The sequence below is a fragment of the Nannospalax galili genome, unplaced genomic scaffold, assembly GCF_000622305.1.
Source record: "Nannospalax galili isolate Female #2095 unplaced genomic scaffold, S.galili_v1.0 scaffold1065, whole genome shotgun sequence".
In the NCBI taxonomy this organism is placed as follows: Eukaryota; Metazoa; Chordata; class Mammalia; order Rodentia; family Spalacidae; genus Nannospalax; species Nannospalax galili.
In genome coordinates, this window is record NW_008353600.1 from 657,852 (window position 1) to 679,927 (window position 22,076).

General features: G+C 43.3%; 1 long non-coding RNA gene across 2 annotated transcripts in view; it reads left to right on the plus strand.

Annotated features, from left to right (window-relative positions):
* LOC103748272 overlaps positions 1 to 22,076 on the plus strand; it is a 161,388-nt gene that overhangs the window by 15,425 nt on the left and 123,887 nt on the right. Inside the window, exon 1 of one of the 2 annotated variants that reach the window (XR_003846749.1) lies at positions 3,152 to 3,376. The exons of the other annotated variant lie outside the window; for it this stretch is intronic. This is a non-coding gene — a long non-coding RNA (uncharacterized LOC103748272). Of the gene's footprint in view, positions 1 to 3,151; positions 3,377 to 22,076 lie in introns of those variants that run through there. 2 annotated transcript variants of the gene reach the window in all.

The following is a 22,076-nucleotide window of genomic DNA, read 5'->3' on the forward strand; positions in this document are numbered from 1 at the left end:
AGAAATAGCCAGGAGATACAGATACCTGCTCTGAAGCTATCTCAACTCTATGACATTAATAAGAAATTACTTATTAACTCATTAGTAACAGAAACTGCATAGAGAAACAAAACAGCCACCAGCCAAATCATTTGAACTTCAAGTATGTTTGTAGTAATTTTAGTTTAGAAAAATAGTGCAAAGGATATATCGTGTAGCTTTATGTCATCTGTCAGTCCATTCTACTTTGATATTTTGATTGCCAGAACAACTAAATGTGTCATAACTTACATAATTCACAAAAATAATTGACATACTTTTTAATGATGCCTTATTACAAACTTGGGGCAGTCTTCTGGTCTTCTCTTGAAATACGTTTGCTATAGTACAGTGCAGTGCCTCTTTAAATCTAGAACGTGTGTTGATAAATGCAAGTATGAAGATAAACCTGAATAGTTTCCTTCTTCACGCTCCAGGACCCTGCAGCACTATGTAAAAGATAAAACATGAGTGCTTATTCATAGCTGCAACTGTGTTTCATTCGAATATATTCTGTATTCTATGATCTCCAGATAATACTGAAAAATAGCCTTGCGCATAGTCTTGAATGGATACTCTCTTCGAAGAAACAGTTCCTTTGAGAATTAAACTTTACTTTCTCTGCACTGCTTTAATCTTACATGTGAAAAACAGTCTTGGGGACTTGTTTTTGAGGCTTCCAAACAAATTCTTACTTCACAAAAGCCATAATATATTCATGGGTCAGTATATCCCAAAAGATACTGTTTTTAAATCCTTGTTCAAGTTTCTTTTTCTCACTGTGCTAATCTACTGCCTAATTGTCTTTGCTGTCGGTCACGTGATCCCTCCCGTCCATAACCCATAACACACGCACTTAAAATTCTTACTTCCTGATTGAGCCATCAAGATTACGTAAAATGTAAATCAGCCTAAATATCTAGGAGCAGGAATTTTAAGAAGAAAAGACTTTTCATTTTGGTTTCCTTACTAACCACTGAATGTGTGCTTCCCTATTTATATTTGGAGCCGAGAGACTGTCAGGGGACTTTTTTGTCCCTTCCCTTTGAGATTTGAATCAGAATTTGCTTTCATTATAAAAAGTAGTGTGACAAGTAGGTAGACCGAGGGGTGGTTCCCTCGCAGGAAATCTAGAGGGTTCTGATGACCAAGAGAGCCACTCACTTCCTAACTCTCCACACGATCCAAGGAAAGAGTCCAGCAGCCCTGGAAAGGTAACGATTTCCTATTTCCAAAGTATGCTTGGCCATTTACCCTCTCTGCTCAGTCCTTCTGGCTGACAGGATGATGCTTGTGTTTTATCACAGGTATCAAAATACAACGCATTTTCTTCAAGGAGTTTTAACATTTTCAGAGAATAGCAGCTCAGTGTTTGGGGTCTTTTCAGTTGGTCCTTAGCCTGGGTTGATGCTGCTGACTCTGGTGTTTCTGTTTTCTCGTGTCTGACCCAGTGGCTGTCACTGCACAGATGTATATTGTGTGTTCTCTCTGCCTCGGTGACTGTAGTTTAAGGACCTGATGCTTTGTAAGTGGTTTCAGTAAAGGAACCAAGGTAGTTATCAGTTGGTATCAGCTAGGTTAAATGTGGGTTTTTAATGACTCTGTAAAATTGGACTGGCCAGTATTTAATGTTTTCAAGAGGATGAGTTGTGGGAGATGGTCCCACAGATGTATTTATGATTTGATCCCACTGGTTACGGCTTTTGTATGTTTTAACACATTGAAATTAAGAATTGAGAGCAAAAGAAAAAATGTATCAGACTTATAAGAGAAAACTAATTATTTTAAAAGATAGCACTCAGATAACAGCCCCCAAAACATGCTCCATAAAAGGGAAAAAAAATATGTCCTTGATAGCTTTTAATACAGTAAAATAAATTCGGCTCTAGCAGAGTTTTGCGGGAGCTCTAGAGGGAAAGGAGGTCTGGCCTCTGCGAGTGAAGCTCGGGGGCAGGAGTTCTGACAGCATGGCGGGAGGCAACCCAGGAAGCCAGTCTCTTGGGTGGAGAAGGGTCAAAAGAAAGAACAGCCTGGGCTGGGTTGGGATGGTGGGATGTAAAAATCAGATGTGCCACACCTTTGCTTTCACGCAGAAGTGGCCAGAGAAATGTGATGCTTTGTGATGGTCCCGTATGTTGTGGGTTTAATGCCAGCGCCACTGTCCTTGCTGTGCCGTGGGGTGTTTGCTCACCCGTGGGCTGTGCAAGGGAGCTGGGGTGCAGCGTGTGCAGCCAACGGCAGGCAAGGTGCTAATGCATGGCCAGTGATGTCAGGAGTTACGAGACAGCGGTTTCAAAACACTGCAGTAAACAAGGTCAAAGTGTCCCGTTTTGCTGGAAGGAGGTTTGTTTTTATGAGCTGGACAGTACATGGATGAAGTAATTTTTCAAAACAAGCCACATTTGTACGTATGGGTTGTTGTTTTTTATCTTTCTTTCTTTCTGGATTCAAGAAAAAATTAGCCAGATGAGATTTGGTAGTTGTTATAGTTTAAAGAATTATATGTTTTTTTGTTTTTATTGATTTTTTTCCCCATTTTTTCATGGAGGAAATAAAAATAATTCTGACTTAAAATTCTTTTGTGTTTACTTTGTTAAAAAAGTATTTTTCTTCTTTGAGACTTTCATACATGAATTTTGTATTTTGATCATATCCATGTCCTCCTCGCCCTAGCTCCTTCCAGATCTTGCTCTCACCCTTCCACCCCCTTCCAACTTCATGTCCTCTGACCTAGGATTCGTAAATGCAGTTTGAGAAAGCAAATAGTGCCCCATCCTTTCAAATCATGGCAAACTGCAGTCACAAGCAGTAGTAAGATATTTCTTCCAGTTTTATACCTTTGATTGTTATTTGGACAGATGTCCAAGTTAAAGAAAGTTAATGGTACAGAATACTGCTGACTGCGTGGCTCCCGTCTATTTTAATTCGTTTTCCAACCTTAAGCCTGAGAATGCCAGAGGCTCAAGTCCCTGGATGTTGGTGGGAGCAGTTATTGCTGGGCACAGGGTTGCTGAGGTAACAAGTGGGTGCCATGTGCATGTGTGTGCTCATGTATATGTGGGTACAGAGTGTGTGTGTGTGTGTGTGTGTGTGTGTGTGTGTGTAGTAATAACAGTGGAATCACGTGGCACCAGAGGTCATCTCAGTCTGCCCTGGGAACTCCTGGTCCTCAGAAGTGTCTTCAGTGGCTCTGGGATGAACTGTGAACTTGGGGCATCTTTAGAAGCACAGGCTCTGTGGTATTCCACAGAAAACCTGGGATGTGTGCGGACACACAGAGCTTTCAAAACGAAACCAGGGGCTTTGAGGAAGCAATCGGCAGGCGGTGCCCAACCTGCTCGAGGTGCTGGAAAGCAAAGTAAGTTTTGTTTGTTTCTCTGTCAGTCTCTTCTGCATGTTTTTTCTTGCTAACATTGTTAGATGTTCAATACCTGGCAAGTGCCAAGGTTTCTCCTCCATTGTTGGGAAGTGGGAGATGGAGTTTGTTAGAGCTAATTGTTTCTTTAATCATATTCTCTCTCTCTCTCTCTCTCTCTCTCTCTCTCACTCACTTCTCATGGCTAATGTGCCGGTTGACTTGTGAAAGATAAGAAGAGATTGAAGTGTCTTATCATGAAGAAAAAAACAGAAGGCCCCCCCCCAGCTAAGTGACAGAGACATAGACAAGCTTTTTAATATACTGTTGTAATGAGCAGTGCCTTAAAAAACCCCAGCCTAGTTCAGTGCCTGCTCCCTCATGGAAGCAGAAGGGTTCTGTGCCTTCAGGGAAGGTGCATAGGCAGAACATCCCCTGGTCCCTAAATGGGACCTGTGAAACCAGTTGGGGGTGCACAAACAGGAGAGTGTGATTTTGAAATCTGTGTGGAAATGGAAAGGTGCTGAAAGACACACTAATGATGTTGAAAAAGTAAAAATGGCCTGAAGTGAATAGCGAGCTAATCTTGACAACAGAACTGGACTGTTCCTTAATGTTAGAGGGTTTTATAACTTGTAGGTTTACGGAGGATGTGCTCCATCATCACCTATGTGCAGAAGTCTGTCATGGTAGCCTAACTCTGCACTTGGACCCCAGCCTCGAATGTCTCAGTGAAGCTTTAATACAAAGTTCTGTGGCTTTGACACTGCAAGCAAAATACACAGAAAAGCAGAATAGTTTCTGAATTGTAATTAAGTTGTCTTTCCTTATAAAATGGACTGTTAATTGCTGTAGAAGTTTCTTGACTTTTCTTCAACTTGAATAACACTTTGAGAATAGGAGAAGCAGCGTGACTGTGGTGCAGAATTGGGGGAAAAAGAGGGTGGGGTCTTGCATCCAAGTCTGCTGTGGCCTGTGTCAGAGATTTAAGCCAGAGGTTACCATCGTGGGGATTTTATCTTTTATCAGAGTTGTTGTGATGGGACCTCAAGCCCCTGAATGCCACTTGAAGCATTCCAGGTTCCCCATGTGAACATCTGAGGAATACTAACTCAGTAAACATAAATATCTTCCTATGAGAGCAATGTGGTGGGAGCTTTGATTTTTTTTTTTTTCACAATTCAATTTACAGAGCTACAGTTTGTAAATTACAGATTGAGAGATGTTTGAAGGGTGAGTGAGCAGAGCATTCCCATGAAACTGTCTTGTTAAGGATGGTGCCAAGCAAGCGGGCCATTCCCTGGTGAGGCACCCCTCCTAATTAAAGGGGAAGGTGGCTGCCATCTGTCTTCTTTCATTCAAGGCAATAGGGGGTCTAGGGTGGAAGGAAGCAAACCCCCCTGGTATTTTTCTCCCAGTCTTTTTTTTTTATAGTCAGCTTTCTCCCTAGTCAGTGACCCAGAAGGTCATTGACGATCTGTCTCCGAATGAATAGCACCATAAGCATGCCTGGCACTTGTGAAACAAAGTTTATAGCATGCGTTGATCCATTTAGAATTCCACTGGAATTTTGTCTGAGAATATTGGAATCGTCACATTGCTATCCCTGCCCCCCCCCCCCGCCCTGTTACCAAGGGCATTCCTGGTAGGAACTGGGGAGTTTCACTTTTATTGTTTTGTTTTTTTGTTTTTTGTTTTGTTTTGTTGTTTTTTTACTTTTTCATTAAAAATGTTTACATTCCACTGGGCACACTCAGAAGATGGCAGCATGTAGCTGTCTGTGTACTGGTGACATGGGGATGTGTCCTTGAGGACACCTGTTAATTACGATGTATATATGTCGTCTGGAGGTAGGGAGCAGGCCTAGACGCGGATGTTAACAAATGTCCACATTGCTCAGGGGTCTGGCCCGGCAGTCACCAGAATAATTCGCGTTGTTTGTCCTTCAGTTCACTTAGGCAGTAAGCTTGTTAACCCCTTTCTCATGAGAATGTGTTGCAGGAGAATGTAGTTAGTTCAGGGTCACAGCTTCATTGTTTCTGAGATGCCGAGTACTCTTAATGAAATGATTCATGATGCCTTGGTTTCTCCCTCCAGCAGTGGAAGAAGTTTGTATTGCTTTTTGGAAATATTTGAGAAACTGTGAAATAATACTTTTGTCTTTCATAAAAACTTTATTGGAACTTAAAAATTTTTAATTCTTCAGTTTTTATTTTCAATTTGCATATACTTTAGAAAATGTTGGGGACTGGGAGAGATGGCTCAGCAGTTAAGAACACTGTTCTTGCAGAAGACCCGGATTCAAATCCCAGCACCCACATGGCAGCTAACAACTGTCCGTAACTCCAGTTCCAGGGGATCCGACAGCCTCTTCTGTCCTCTGTGGGCATTGCACAACATGGGTGCATTTACATACATGCAGGCAATACACGCATAAATAAAATAAAAATAATAAATAAAAAATGTTAACAGCTATCTTAAAACACTTGGGTCCTTACATACTGAGTTTAGCTCCTAGACACTAGTAGGAAAACTCCAGCAAATGGCCAGATTTCAGAACTCCTTGTGACATGGAAATGTGGTATTTCTTAGGCCTATGATAATGTAGGTGGGAAGCGCACATGTGAGTTATGTCTGTAATCTCTTTTACGGCTCTTTTTTTCAAATTTGTCACCAACCTGTAATGAGTTTCCTTGGAAACTCGGATAAACTTTTATTCTGGGCGCTTAGGGATGAGGAGTGATGGTGTCTACAGAAGTGGACATGCAATTTGCATGTCTAGATTTAGCTGGAAGAGTGTGCCCATTAGTGGAGTACACGTAACGTGAGCACCCGGTCGTTCTTATTTTGTGGCAGTTTCATTTCCTTCTCTCCTTCCTTTCTTGTCTTTCTCTCTTTTCTTTGTTTCAGATAAAAACATGAGATATTTTATTACATATTTAGTTTTTTAAGATGCAGTTGAAATTAGTGGAATTTATTTCAAGAGGATTAAAACTAAATGAAGTATGTCTGTAAAATGTGACTAAGAGGTAATGTGGTAAATATTTTTACATGTGTGTATGTGGTGTGTATGTGGGTGTGCATGTGTGCATACATGTGGAGGCCAGAGGTTACTGTCAGGTATCTTCCTTGATTGCTCTCCCCCTTAAATATTGAGGCAGGTATCTCTCCAGAATCCACCAGTCCTAGTCTATTTAGCTAGGCAGCTTGTTCTGGGGATCCCAGCTCCACTCTCAGAGCATTGGGATTACATACAGCTCACCATGCCCGCCACCTGATCATTTACATGGGTTCTGGGGATCCAGCTCTAGTCCTCACACTTGCATGCCATGTGCTTTATCCAGAGCCATGTCCCCAGTCCTAAGTGATTAATCTTTCAACTCAATGGCAAGAGACACATAGACATTCCAATGAAAGGGCAGAGCTTAAACTTTGCTACTATGATGCCACCTCTGCTAGGTCCACAGCACTTCCGCCCGCCTCCCGTCTACCTTTATATCGGGAGTCCTCCTGCTGTTTTTCTGTCCTCTGAGTAGGAATGAAATGGTTGTTCTCTCTGAAAAAGATGATCCACTTACAAAGCTGAGTCTGTGTTTCCTGTCATCATCCAGTGGGCCACCACTCCATCCCTGGAGTTAGTGTGGCAGGTTCAAAAGTGAGCGACTCGTGGACCCAGCATTCCAGGAGGACACTTGAGTAAAGGATAAAGGACATGAGGAGGTAGCTGTAGAGTGGCAGGTACTAGAGCAGAGGTACCTGTGATGTTAGTAGAACCCAGGTGGGGTTCAAACAGAATGTTGAGAGAAGGTAGAGAGGTGGCCAAAAATGAGAGTACATGATTTATAAAGTTGCTTGCATAATTAAATCTTGGAAATGAACTGTCCCTTCTTATTTTAAGGATGAGAATAAGATTTATTTCTAATCTGTAATTCTCCATCCATTGAAAAGCCTTCTTTTACCCACAAAATAAACTGTGGCTATACAAAAGGTAACCTCCGAAAAGGTTATGAGATTGTTAGAATAGCTTTGTATTCGCTAACAGCGACAAAAGTATAATTATGTGTTTTACATATTAAAGTCAAGAGAATATGGACGCATCAACTCATTTTACTGCTGAGAATACTTGTGTGTGAACTCAGGGGAGACAGTGAACTTGAATGTGGCTTGCCTCTTGAAGCACGGGATCAGGAGACTTCTTTACAGCTTCTTGCATGTTATAGTTCACGCAAGGACAGAATTTCTGCGCTGTAGCCAAAAGTTGATGTCCCTTGTGGATTGTTTAATTAACAAAATGTGAGTGCCTCTCAGTTCCAGGCACTATCTGAGCAGTGACCAGAGGGCTAGGTTGATTGACGCTGGACACTGGAGGCTGCTGCTCCTCAGGGGATGCTGTGGAGGTGTAGCTGTTTTCCCCACACATGACAGTGAGTGCCAGGACCTGATGCTGTGTTTGAAGTGCTAAAAGTAAGGTTCTGTGCACAGATAAAGTACAGAACACTGAATAAAAAATAGACATGCCTGCAGTCCCAGCACTTGGGAGGCAGAGGCAGGCGGATCTCTGTGAGTTCAAGGCCAGCCTGGTCTAATAGTGCGTTCCATGGGAGCTGGAGCTACAGGGAGACCCTGCTTCAAAAAGAAAAAAAAGAAAATATAGAGATGAATAAATTTATCCGCACAGTTATCTGCATAGCAGATTGTTGACATGAAAGCTAATCAGTGTAGATGGACCAAGAAATACTTCCTGGATAAGGAGCACTTGAGCTCAGGGTAGAAAGAAAGGGCGGTGTTGGACTTGAGGCCTTGAAGAAAAATATATGTCCGTGTCCACAGGGGCAACAGGTAGTGATGGGAAATAACAGTGACAGAGTGGCCATTGCCTACCTCAGAGTGGTGGGCAGCAGTGGACACAAAAGTGAGTACAAGGTCGGATGGCAGAGGTCCTTGGAGATGAGCTTTGGGAAGGCCATCAGTGCTCACATGACCAAACAAGGTAGGCTTAATACTGAGTTACCAGGGAGAAGAGTTTTGGTCACAGCCCAACCTGGTGTGTGAGGGTAGGGGCGTGGCTTGAACGGTGAAATGACCAAAGATGAGGATCCCATTATGTTGAGATAGTCCAGGAAGGAGGTGAGGAAGGCCGAAATAAGGAGATTATTGCGATGGGGAAAGCTCGACAAAGTCCAGAGACAAAATTTGGGACCTGCCTGTATTCTTTTGGGTGGGGAATGTGTCCAGAATGTCTGAGAGGATGGCCTAAAGGAATGAGTTACCTTCTGTGGCTCAACTACAGGGGTTCTCTGTAGTTGCTTTGGATCCATGTGCTTGGGCAGAAAACACAATGGCAGAAGCAGCAAGTGGACGTGGAGGCTGTTCACTTCACAGCAGACAGGAAGCAGAGAAAAGTGAATACAGGTACTTGTTGAGTGTCCTTAGAAACCAGCACTGCGAATATGGTGATTATTGAGAGGGGCACAACCCTTCACAGAGCTCACAGGCCAGAGAGGAGACATGGTGCTGTGGTAGAGTATAATACACTGGCTCCAGGAACACCTAGCAGGTGTTAAGACCAACAAACAAGTTTGGGGTCAGGAAACCTCTTGGGGCAGCTATTAATACTTAACAGCAGATTCAGATGATGAAAGCCAAAGTTGACAGTGAGAAAGGGTATATACTTCAGTCAGGCGTGGGAGAATGTGTGAAGAGAGAGGAACATGGTATATTGAATAATGAAAAATTAGCCAGAAGAGGACTGGAGGGAACCTCTAGGAAGAAGCACAGCCAGAGAGGTTGGGCAGGAGCTTTAGCAAGAAAGACCTTGGAACATGTTAGGAAAGTACCCCCGCCCAGGATATAAGTAAGTTTTTGTGAATTCTAAGCACTGGGTGAGGTGACAGTCTTAGGTTTGAGAATGATCACCCTGTGTGCTAAAGGAGCGATTTTAGGGCAGTAAGGCCTGGAAGATGGAACACTGCTAGCATCTAGACAATTCATTGCTAAGGAGGGTAGGTGAGAGAGAATGGTGATTCAGATGTAGTGGGAGGGTTTCTTCATGTGAAGGCTGAAGTCACTGAAGTGGTGGGTGGGCTGGGGTCAAGGAAGGACCACATTAGGGTCGGTCACTAACTGGTAAGGGGTCTGGGGGTGCATGCCAAGGCCTGCGCTACACATGTGTTTCCAAGGACAGAGTGCACAAATGCAGAGGAGAGGACCTAGGACTAGAGAAGCCAAGGAAAGGGAGGAACAGTGTGGAACCGGACCTCTGAGAAGGGATCACGGTAGGACGAAGCCAAGGAAGAGAACGTCAAAGGAACAACAGGGCAGTTGGTAAACTGGAAGGCTGCAGGGGATCAGTTTGGAAGGAGGGGGTATTGACAGTGTTTTGGCGCCTCTCAGAGCAGATCTTCAGGGTGGCAGAGGCAGAAGGGGCATGCCAAGTCAAGGAGGGAAGGGAAATCAGTGAGCACAGGCTGCAAGTACAAGCTGTACTGCAAGTGATTTTAAGCTGAAAGAAAGGACAAAGGTTTATGGTCACTTGTAGAGTGTGTGTCTACTGTAGTGCCTAATAATGAGTCTCCGTGTTTCACTGGCAGTCTTCTATTAATAGAATTCTTTGCTCGGTGTCCTTGGATTAATTGTTTACTCTTGGTGTCCGTTTTTGAAATGAGCACCTTCCTCATAGGGTTGTTCTAAGAATTAAGTAAGTTATAAAGTAGGATGTGGCATAGTCATTGCTAAGTATGAATAAAAAACAAAGGCTATATCATAGATAAGTGTGTGTCAGATCAGCTATCATATCACATTTTAGGTACTGTTTTCTTAGTACTCAGGATAATTCTGTGGGCATAGCAACTTCATTCTACAGACAAAGAGGAGCCTTGGGATACTGTTTCTGGCTGACTCCAGCTCAAGTTGCTAACCATTGGTAGGACTGGGAGGCAGGCCCCCTTGGCCTGACCTGAAGTCAGGGTGTCTCCCACACGACTTTGCTGTATCCTTGGGTGTGGTAGGAAGAGGCATGGACTTGGATCGCTTTGAGGCAGGAAGCCTGCAGCAGCTCTGCCAGCCAGCTCTACTTCGGTCTGCCCCCCCCCCCCGCCCCCAGTCCCCACTTGGCACTCACAGTACTGTGTTTGGGCTCTGGATCTGGACTTGTCTACCTTGGGAAGTGGATGCAGCCTCTTGACTCACATGACCAGATACCAGGTCTTCCAAATGTGCTTTAAGTTTTTATAGTCTTGGCACTGACTTCCAAGGGAATGGGGTCTCATCAGTGTCTCCAGACTCTCCTGTGCTCAGCAGCAGAAAGTGAAGTTGCTGTGCAATCCAGAAGCTGCCCTTGACAGAGGACCATCTGTGAGAGCTAATTTGACCAGGGCCTGTAACCTGGATATTAGGCCAAACACCAGGATAGATGTCTCTGTATAAGTATGTTGAAATTGGGATTAGCATTAAAGTCAGTGAACTTAAAGCATATCACCCTCCCTAGTGCATGTGGGGCAATCAATTGAAAGCCTTAAGAAAGAACAACTAAAGTCCTCAGGAAAAGGCATATTCTATCTTTACACTCAAGAATTCAGCAACAACTCTTCCCCTAAGATCACTAGCCTGCCCTGCAACATACAGACTTCAGTCTATATAATCCTATGAGCTCATTTCTTAAGATTCATTTCATATACCCTATACACACACACACACACACGTGTATGCATGTACATAGTTTCCATTTGGAGAATCCTAATACAAATAGAAAGATGAAGAAATTTAAATTGTACAACAGCTATTAATACAGGTTGAGCATCCCTTATCCAAAATTCAGATTTTGGAAGTTTTCCGCTTTCTGAATACTGTCACAGAATTTATCCCACTTACATACCCTTGATCTGAAACTCCAGTGTGATACTGAAAACATTTTAGACCTTGGGTTTGTGAATGAGGGATGCCCAACTTACAGTGGTAGCAGAAGGCTGCCTTGGACTTCCTGATGTACGTGTGAATGGTTTGTCATGTAGAAAAGAAAAGTGAATTACAGATGGGACATGGTATACCCGCAGTGACTCAGAAAGTTGGTAGGAGAGCCAGGGGAAAATGTGTTTCCTGTGGAGTGGTTCGGCTGCCTGTTTGATATTTGTCTCTCATGGTCTCATTAGCAAGGTAATGCAGTCACTGGGTTTGCAGGGCATATTTATTGCTAACGCAGAATTTTGAACACTGAAGCCTAATAAGCAGTGTGGGCATTGGTATACAGCTAATGATTGATAGGCCAGAGCTGGAGGCCCAAGTAACCTGGCTCCACAGGTTGTGCTCCTAAACCTGCCACTTCTCACCCTTACACATCCTGGGCACAGCTCTCCAGCTCTCACTTGGAGCTTTGCCCAGATCATGCATTGTAGTAGAGATACTCTTAGTGGGACAGATGATAAAGAGACGGTGCTTTGGAAGAGCCTGTCCCACGCTTCTCAACAGCAGCATCTTAGGATTTTTAGGTCCAGTGGCATTGATAGCCATCCTGTTTGCACAGAGTTATCCAGTAAAGTGGTAAATTGGTGATACGGGGTGACTCCTTGTCAACAAGCTCTTCCTGTGCATTCATTGGTTCTCTGGGGGAATGACCACCACAACGCTATGCGCTAGGCCTGTTGTGCCAGCCACAACTTTAAGCACTTGATAAATATTAGCTCGTGGAGTCTTCCAACAGCCCGAAAAGGCCAACCTTACCCAATTTCACATATAAAGAAAGCAACACTTGAGAAATTGAATGACATTTCCAAAGGAAAGTGGCAGAGCAGGATTTTAAGCCTCATCAGAATGACTCTGCGCCAGAGTTCCTGACTGCTCTACTCTGTGTGTGGTAGGTACTTTCCTTATCCCTGCTAGCTCTAGGCTCCTTGTGGGCAAGAGCTTTCTTCATTGGGCCCACCGCTGTACCATCAGTGCAGGACTTGACTATAAGGTGCTCAGTAGTCACCTGCTGAGTGCCTAATTGACTGTGTTGTCTGTGATCACATCCATACGTCTGTATAGTGGAACATCATGCATGCCCTTTCTGATTCATTATGGGGCCAGAGAGCACAGACCTGTGAGTGTATTGTGTACTCATGATGGTTTAGCCCTTGAGCCATGACTCTGGAGTGTCTGCTCCATCTGTGCTTTAAGGTGAGCTCACCTGCCTGGCTTTCCTGCCCAAGAAAAACCTAGAGTCATCTCCATCCTTGCTGCCCATAGTGAGGACCATTGTGGCTCATACTCCACACTAGTGTGAAACAATACCAAGGAATAGAGGTGCTCTTAAGGACTCATCAAATTCTACATTTTAAAATCATCCTTCCAGAATCTTCTCACTACCTGTCTTCATCCAGACTCCTACATTACTTTGTTACTTATTATTTTATTTTTTTAGATTTGATTTTATCTGTATGTGTGTTTTGCCTGCATGTATGTAAGTGCATCATGTGTGTCCCTGGTGCCCATAGAAGCCAGAAGAAGGTGTCAGATCCCCTGGAACTGGAGTTAATGACAGGTGTTAGCTGCCATATGGGTGCTGGGAACCAAACCTGGGTCTTTCCAGAGAGCAGTCCATGCTCTTAACTGCTGAGCCACCTCTCCAGCCCTGGTTACCTATTATAATTTTATATCTCCTTGATTTTTAAACGAAGCACGTAGAAACTATAAACTATGTATTCTACCATTTCTTCCCACAGTTGATTTCCTTTGCATCTCATAACTGGGAATCAATGATACTGTTTTCAGCACTGTTAGATACACTTATTTTAACTCGTGGAAGCAAAGTTATGATTAAAATTTGATTTTAAAAATATGTGAAAATTAGGCCTCATTCAATGATTGGCCTCCATCTGCCTTAAATTTTTATGTTTAATTGTGCAAGTATCCAATGTTGATTTCTGGTACAGAAAAAATAATGTGGCCTTTTTTTCCTATATAAAAAACGGCATGGGTCAGACATGGTGTTGCATGCCCAGCACTTGGGAAACATACACACACACACACACACACACACACACACACACACACACACAGGAACATACACACACACACACACACACACACACACACACACACACACACACGGTTCGAAAGAATAACCTCTAGGTTTATTTATTTACTTTGCATTGTGAGTGCATGTGCATTATGTTTGTGTGTGTATGCATGTGGAGGTCAGAGGTCAACCTTAGGTGTCATTCCTGGGGAACACTGTCTGGCCTGCGATCTGTTTCCCACTCCCACCCCCAGCACTGGGATTACAAGCAACTGCTACCGTGCTTGGATTTTTTCCCTAATTTTTTCAACTCAGTTTGCAAGCACTTTATGAACAGAACCAGCCCTCAAGCCCAGCTCCTGAGTTCGTATATTTCATTAAACACATGAATATACGAGTCAGTACCTATGATATGAGCTAATATTTTTTTCTTTCTTAATTTTTTCACCTAAAATAAACCTCTAGAGAGCTAAAAGCTCCATATTGTTGTTATAAGATGCCTTAGAATTGATATTCAAACCAAGACCTTATAAAAATTTTAGCAAAACTCATTGACAGCTCTGTACTAGACAGATTCTTTTGTGTGGCTTAGAGAAGCTTGAGAGAAGGGCCATCCATGTTTAGGAATCACCAGCAAAATAGACAGTTAACGGGCAAGAATCTGATTTTTAAATATTCAAATGAGAAATGCTCGTGATTGTGCTAAAACCCAAGGCATTCCTGTCTAGGAATTACAAAATTAAAACCTGAAAACTGCACCCTTAGAAATCTCAGATTCATAATTTTCGCTGGCAATCCCCATTTTGAATCTTACTATGTTTTGGGGTTTTTTTCTGTTTTTAATTCATTTTTTACTTAGGATAAAGAAAAAGCTGTCCTTCAGAATTTACTAGAAATTAACGTCAGCATTTTGTGTTCTTTGGAGCGTGGTACAAGCCTGGGTTGAAAGGGAGGCAGTGATTGCTTCGTAAGCTGTGGAGGGGGAACTGGCCCTGCGTGGTTCTCTGGGCACACCTCCACCATGGTGGAGAAATGGTCCACTCACATTGTATTTCTTCTGTTCTCTGCCTTGCCAAGCCCAGTGGCTCCAGTTAGAACATGTGGCAACTTCTTCCTGGGAACCTAACTGGGTCCAGGTTACCATAATATTTAGGACCAGCTACAAAGGAGTTTCTTCTCCTAAATATCATGCCAAGTCTAAATCAAACTATTTTCTCCTCCCTGGCCATTCAAATAGATCCAACTCTTATATAAAAAGGGCAAGAAACCTACAGGCCTTTTTATTTTATGCCTGTTCAAACAGATAAGTAAATGGGGTACATCGTGCCTAGTGTTGCCTTGAGCTCAGTCTTTTTTTCTTCTTTTTTTATTGAGCTTTTAAAATTCCACACATTTCCAACTCAAATCCAGACCCCTTCCCCATCCATGCCTCCCCCATTCCCCCACCAAACCCTATGCACCCTGCTATACATGCTGAGTCTTATTCATTCAGGTGTTTGTACCCAAATGTCCTTCAGTGTAAATGCATCTACTGGAGTCTAGTCAGCCCATCCAGTGGTCATATGTAAGTCATACTCTCCCTCACCCAGCAGCATTCAGTCTCAAGTAATTCTCAAGTCTAGTGCTGGCCCACCACATATTTCCCACCTCCCCTTTGGGCCCTTGTTTAATTGAGCTGACATGGGTCCGTAGCTTGACATCACCACTGCCTCGGCCTCACGTGAGCATGCCTCCAGTGGCCTGGAGGCCTCCACCTCCCTGTGTTCATGAACCAGACCTGGCTCATAATCTTTCCGCCTCCTGTTTCTCAATGGTCCCTGAGCCATGGATGGATAAGATTCCATACAGGAGTCCCATCCTACACTTTACGGTCTCTTATTCTCCAAAACTTGGCCAGTTGTGGCCTTCTGTGTGCATCACACTCTGATGTACATGGAAGCCTCACTGGTGAGAGTTGAGGGATGCATTATTAGCGCTCTACCCTTTATCGTGCTATGTTGCATGAGCCTTAGTTGTAGAGATTTGACTACAGATATGTCACCTAGTACTGGGCATCTCCCAGGTATATAGTCTGTGTGCCTGACCAGATGTGTGACTCTGCAGTAGCCTCCATCTGTTGGAAAAAGAAGCTTCTTTGATGAGTGTTGTATGGCATGTTTGTCACTCTAAGGGAGGTCTCTTCTTTCTGGCACTGCATTCCCTGCCAAGCAGCTCCTAGGTATACATATACATTAAAATGTTCAGACATTCTGTGCATTTCTCATAGGGTTTCTAGGGCATCGTTTTCCCTCAGTTTCCTAGCCCCCTGAGAGTCACTCCTCCACTCTTTTTTTCTCCCATCCGGCCTCCCTCCTCTCCCCTCCTCCCTAGTCACAGTGCCCCCATTATCCCCATGCTCCCCCCAATACCTCCCGACTCCCAACTCAGTTCTGAGTTCATCATAAGAATTGCTGCAACAAACTGTGAGTGCTGAACGGGGAAAGAAGAGGAGCTTAAGATCACTGGCCTTCAGCAGCGCATGGGCTCTGAGCTGTTTTGGACAGTGTCAGCCTCTGGGGACCTGAGGCCAATGGGGAAGGGAGGGGATCTTACCCCAAGTGTTACCGGATTATCCACCTGCTAGGCAATTAACCAAACACATAGTATCCATTTATTTTGCCTTTTAAGAAAACTTGTAAGCCTAGCAGAACAAAAAATTGTCTTGATAAATTCGTGGGTTCTGATCTCTGCCCCTGGGTTTCCCTGCTTGGCTTTTGATCCACACACGTTTACTTTAGCCATCCTTACTAAAGTAACAACACTCTGTAAACAACTTCATCAGCATAAATTAATTTCCTCATCTTTGTTTTTTAAGCAGGATTGACTTTCCTCATCGTTTTTGAAATAGCTACTTTCAACACAGTTTTTGTGGGTGGCATTTCTTTTTGTTATTTGGATATTTTGTTGTTGTTTTATTTTTTTGAGACAGAGTTTTCCTGTTTCCCCAGATGGGTAGAACTCGCCATATAGACCAGGCTCTCCTCGATCTCACAGAGATGCTACTGCTTCTGCCTCCCAAGTGCTGGGAGTACCATGCCTGACTTGTTATTTGATATATACAAAAGATCATATATAGTAGACTCTAAAAGCACAATTTTTAAATGGGTGTCAGTGAATCTCTATCCAATGTAAGAATGAGCACATTACAAATATTTAGGGATCCACTCTCATTGATTTCAATTTTCCTCTTTCCACACTATGCTGAAGATTTTATTTATAATTACCTTTATGGGGGCTGGAGAGATGGCTCAGTGGTTAAAAACACAGGTTGTTCTTGCAGAAGACCGGAGCTTGAATCCCAGCACCCACATGGCAGCTAACAACTGTCTGTAACTTCAGTTCTACGGGATCCGACAGCCTCTTCTGACCTCCGTGGAAATTGCACGACATGGGTGCACTTACCCACATGCAGGCAATACACACATACACATAAAATAATAAATAAAATTTAAAAAATAATTACCTTTATGGTTCTAAACAGGTATTTTTTTCACATAAATGTGTATTGGTAAAAGTACTTGAGACACATAAATACGGCATCACACTGTATGTGATCTTTTTTTGTTTCTTCACAGCTTGAGTTTCTGTCCCATATTGTGTTTATAAAAATCATCTGTGGTGTTGGGTACAGCTATAGCTCCTCTGTCTACACTGCTTTATTCTTCTACGTCTGACTTGGTCACAGTGATCTTATTTATAGAAAGTGGGAAGGGAAATAAGTGTTTTGCTTTAGGCATGTTGAGTTGAAGATGGCTATCTTGGGTCTGAGATGCTTAGGGGAGATGCAGGTGAGAAGGAGCAACATGAAGATGGCTTCCAAAGTATTCTGTTCCTAGAATGTTCTTGTATGCATCTGTTGAGATTTGTATGTTAATCATTGTTTTTTTACTTACAAGTGCCTTCCTGGATGGTTGGTTTGTTTTCAGATCTGGGTGGTCACTTTGCTGTACTGTTGACATGCAGGGAAGGAATGTAGAGAACAGGAACTTCTAGGAAGGAAGAGGGATGTGTTTTGCAAAATCAGACGGGTGGTGTGAAGGGTAAGTGTTGATATTTGTACCTCTCCTGAGGTTTTGGGAGATGCAAATGAAACCATACTGTAGATAAATTTGCTTTTTCAATTGAAACATATTGTATGCAAAATTACCATATTTTGTTATAGTACCATGTTAGCTTTTAGTCTATAGCTCATGTTCACTGAGTACCTGCCTACTCTCCTGTAGTAACTCTCCCAGGCTTTCATCAAGTTGGGAGAAGTAGATTGTGTTTATTTATGCTCTACTTGTTCTGTACAGCCGAGGAGACAACAGCCCATGAAGAATGGACCAGTATTGGAATGCATGGGGTGAGCCTCTAAAAGCTGTGTTTCTGGCTCCTATGTGACTCTATCCTCAAAATAACAGATGTCTCCCTAATCTTGCATTTTAGGAGTTTAGATATTTTAAGGTCACATTTCAGTGTGTCCACCCTGAATCCAGCTAAGAAAGAGCCCCAAGACCAAGGTCCTCAGCTTTCTCTACATGGACCCTAATACCTATTAGAGTTTCACCTCTGAACCCAGCTTCTGTCGTCAGCACACAGTCCCAGCTCCGGGGTGCCCACTCTGCTGGATAAAAATGTTCTGCTGATCTGCTTTATAGTAGTGTTAATTTAACTTAAATTTTAAATTTTAAAAAGTGATCCTGCTAGATTTGTTTGCCTGCAGCCACCCAGTGAGCACTGGCCAGGGACTAGAATCCTGCCTTTCAAGCGTCACATTTGTTTTGTATTCATAAACCGTGTGTCTGCAGGGGATTTGGCAGAAATTTTAAAGCCCTTAATTTTATTTCAATAAATACCAAAAGTCTTTTTTATATTAAGGAAGCCAAGCACTGGCCAGAGGAAAATGTGCTTTTCTCTGAGGGCCTTTGATACACTCCGTGGGTGCTAGGGTGAAATCACAGAACATTGGCCCTTGAGCTTGTCTCCCATTTGGGTATGCTCGAGGGCTCAAGACTTTTACTGTGGCCCCAAGTCTAGGCTCTGACGCTCGATTTGGAAATTCCTCACAGATGAAAATGGAATCTGTGATCCCACCCACTGTCGTGCGGGGAGGGTGTGATAAGAAGCTGAAGTTTGGGTGGCGCTGTGGTGACTCATGGAGGGCCAGGCAAGCTAGCCCACTGGGCTGAACTGGTACCTCCCTGCCTTCCTTGTTATGTGACAGGTGCTGTGCAGTTCGCTTCATGCGTTTATGAAAAAGTATCATTGCTCAGGGAAAAGGTGAAGAAAGATCTAAATCATAAACCACTTGAGAACAGAGCAGGGATTGAGAACAGAGAGCAGGGATTGATGTACCACTTTGTCAGCAGATGATTGCCTGACAGATCAGAGTCACTCTGCTAATCACATGTTTTGATATGTTCATAGAAAAACTTGAGTGAGGGGAGGGTTTGGGCAGTATGGGAGCTGAATTTCCAAGGTTGGCCTGATAGAGTTTGAAAATATTATGGGAAGGGAGGATGTTGCAGAAGACACCGTATTACAATCCACAAAAGCATATGTTATCTCTGTTGATTCTCATGATTCCCAGGGCAACCACAGATCGAGAAGTTCGTGTCTGACTCTGACATGGCAGGAGGGCGTTAAGCAGTTGTTGCAAACAGTGGATCAGCTTAGGGCCTGAGCTGGATAGGTTTAGTTGTCAACTTGGCACACCTAGGTAGAGGGAGCCTCAATTGGTGAATTGCCTCCATTGAACTGGCCTGTGGCCATGTCTGTGGGGCATCTTCTTGATTCTTGAGTGATGTGGGAGGGCCCAGCTCACTGTGGGTGGTGCCACCCCTGGGCAGGTGGGTCTGCCTATGTTGTATAAGAAAACAGGTTGAGCAGGGGCCAAAGGAGCAAGCTAGTAAGCATCGTTCCTCCATGGCCTATGCTTCAACTCCTGCCCCCAGGTTCCTGCTCTGAGTTCCTACCTTGGGCTCCCTGATGAACCGTGACCCGGGAGACATAAGACAAAATAAACCCTTTCCTCTCCAAGTTGGTATTGGTCAGAATGTTTTGTCACAGCAATCGAAGGTAAACTAGAACAGGGCTGCACACAGCCCAGTAGGTCAAGTTTATGTCAGTAATTAGTCCTCAGGAGGTACTTTAGTGTTGAAATTGAAACATTCTCTGCCTTAAAGAAGTTGTTTGTCCACATCCTTTCTGTGACTGTAGTTGAGTTTTGCTGCCTTTCTCTGTGACCTTGTGTGCCCTCAAGGCCACAGTCTGACCCAGCAGCTGTGTTTATGGGGGTAGCACACCTTTCAGACCATGATGGGGTGCATGAACCTAGTCAGTTCTTTCTGCCTCTAGTCTTTATCTGGAACACAGTGGTGGGTTGTCTGTGGTGAGGGTTAGTAAATGAAAGCACTGCTGGTTTTGCTGGGAAAGAGCACAAGGACACAGCCAGGAGACATGCCACAGGTACCTTGACCTCTGCTCTGGCTTTGTCATCTGAATGGGCAACTGGGACTTGGTGATCTCCAAGATCTTTTCTGGCACATGTGCCCTCGGGAGATAAATCACCTGACATGCCGTTTAGTCCGAAGCTGGGAACCTGGATTGGTGTGGGGGGGGGAGGTGTCCATGAGTCCCCTCCCCATGACATGACCCACTTCCTGGTTGCCCTCTAATGAGATTGCTTTCCACTTCCAGTGACCATTGAGTGGCTTTAGAAATTGAGAAGTGTCCTTTTAATGAAATGTGTGAGTGGTAAAAATGCAAAGAAATTGCTCAAAAACAAACAGTTCTTAACTCTGGGCTAGATCAGATCTTCCCAAAGTCTCTGCCTTTATACCACAAAGACTGTTTAAGGGTCCTGAGGTCCTTTCATGGTTTCATCTAATAGTAGTTGGAAAAATTGTAAACCGTACACTTGAAAAACATGATGAAACTGGCCAAGTTATCCTGGTTACGAAAATGAGTTGTGGCTGTTCTACTGTCTCTCCCTCCTTCCTTAATTCTGTCCTGGCCTCTCTGTCCCCCTTTCCTTTCACCCTTACTGTCTTCCTCTTACCTCTTTTCCCCCCTTCTTTCCCTTCATCCAGCATCCACATAGGTGTTAAAGCTGTACTCGCTTTTGGACTGTGGAGGGAGCAGGCAGCAGGTGTGCCTATAGGCAGTTGGGGCTTATGATAGACTGTGAAGGAAAGAAGCCCCTGCCATAGAGGGTCTAACCAAAGCTCAGTGGATGTGAGCACAGGACAGCTCTTCTGTCCTTCCCTGCCAGGGAGCAGCTCTGTCAACGTGAACAGTAGATTTTGTCGAGCTGTGGTACAGAGTAACTTTTGGAGATGACTGTCACAGATTTTCTAATTTCAAATAGATAATAGGTAGAGAGTAGGCAGGAAGGCAGGTAGATAAGAGTGTTTCTTCTAACACACTCAAGGGACCAATTCCTCATGTGTGCACTACAGGATTAGACAATGCCTTTGAGTGTGAAACAGACAAATCTTAAAAAAAAAAACAAAAACGAAAAAAAAAAAAAAACTTTCTTCACAAATTAGAGCAAAAGGTGTATTTTATTTGATGCCATCTTCAGAAGAGGAGCTGGGGACCTGAGAAAACTTGTTTCTGCAGTGCTGACAGTGGTGATCTGTTCCTGAAGGACTCATGGGAGAATCCTGGCAGTGGTCTGAGACTGAAAATAGGGGTTTAGTCAATTGTTCATATAAGACTTCAGAGGTGGGAGGCTGGAGAATGTAGGGGAAAACAGCTCTGTTGAGTTCTGGGCAGCAGGTGGGCTAACTCAGCCTTACCTTCTGAGTATGGACACTCAATTGACAGGTATGCCTGTCTCAGACATTTTGTCAGCACAGACATTTTGATTCCTGCCACTCAAAGATTGGGGGAGCATATATGCTTTCCCAGGAAGCAGAGGCTGTGCCCTCCAGCTCAAGTGACATATTCAGCATCCGAGTCCTCAGATCTGAGTCCCTGGTCCTCTAGAAACAGCATCTCTCCACCTTGGCCCTTCTAACTGAAAAGTGTCAGGGCTTTAAAAGTAACTGATTTTGCAAGATTTTCAAAGAAGAAATTAAAGCTGAAAATAATCTTCACAACATTTTTTAGAGGTAGAATGTGAGAGCATTAAGTTGTTTGGGTTTGTGATTGATCATATATTTAAGTAATTCTAAAATAAATCTCTCCTTTTATTGTCACTAGAGTCCTTCCCCACTATCATTCATACAAGGTTCTAGGTCTTTGGTGAACAAATGAAATATAATGCTTTCTTTATGGCATGAATTAAATCTAGATCTCAGTGGTGGTTGGTGCCTTCTAAATACCCAGATGGGCGCTGCTTTTGCCTTGGATAAAGACGTGTGGAGGGTTTTAATGACACCGTGTTTTATTTATTTATTTTTTCTCTTTTAAATATCGCCTTTCAGCAGTTGCTTCTTAATGAATGACTGACTGTTTACTGAAGTTTATACCAAGAATTTGGACATTAAACAGTTCTAATCAGAGTACAGATTTAAAAAAAAAAAATACCCGCTTATTTTTTAATCCCTTACACTAGAACAATAAAAATAAATTGTCATCCCTCCAGACATGCAGTGATTTGAGAAGTCCCGTCATTCTCTTCTGGAAACTTAAGAGTAGTAAATGAGTTCAGAGGAAATTTAATTATAGTTCTCAAAAAAA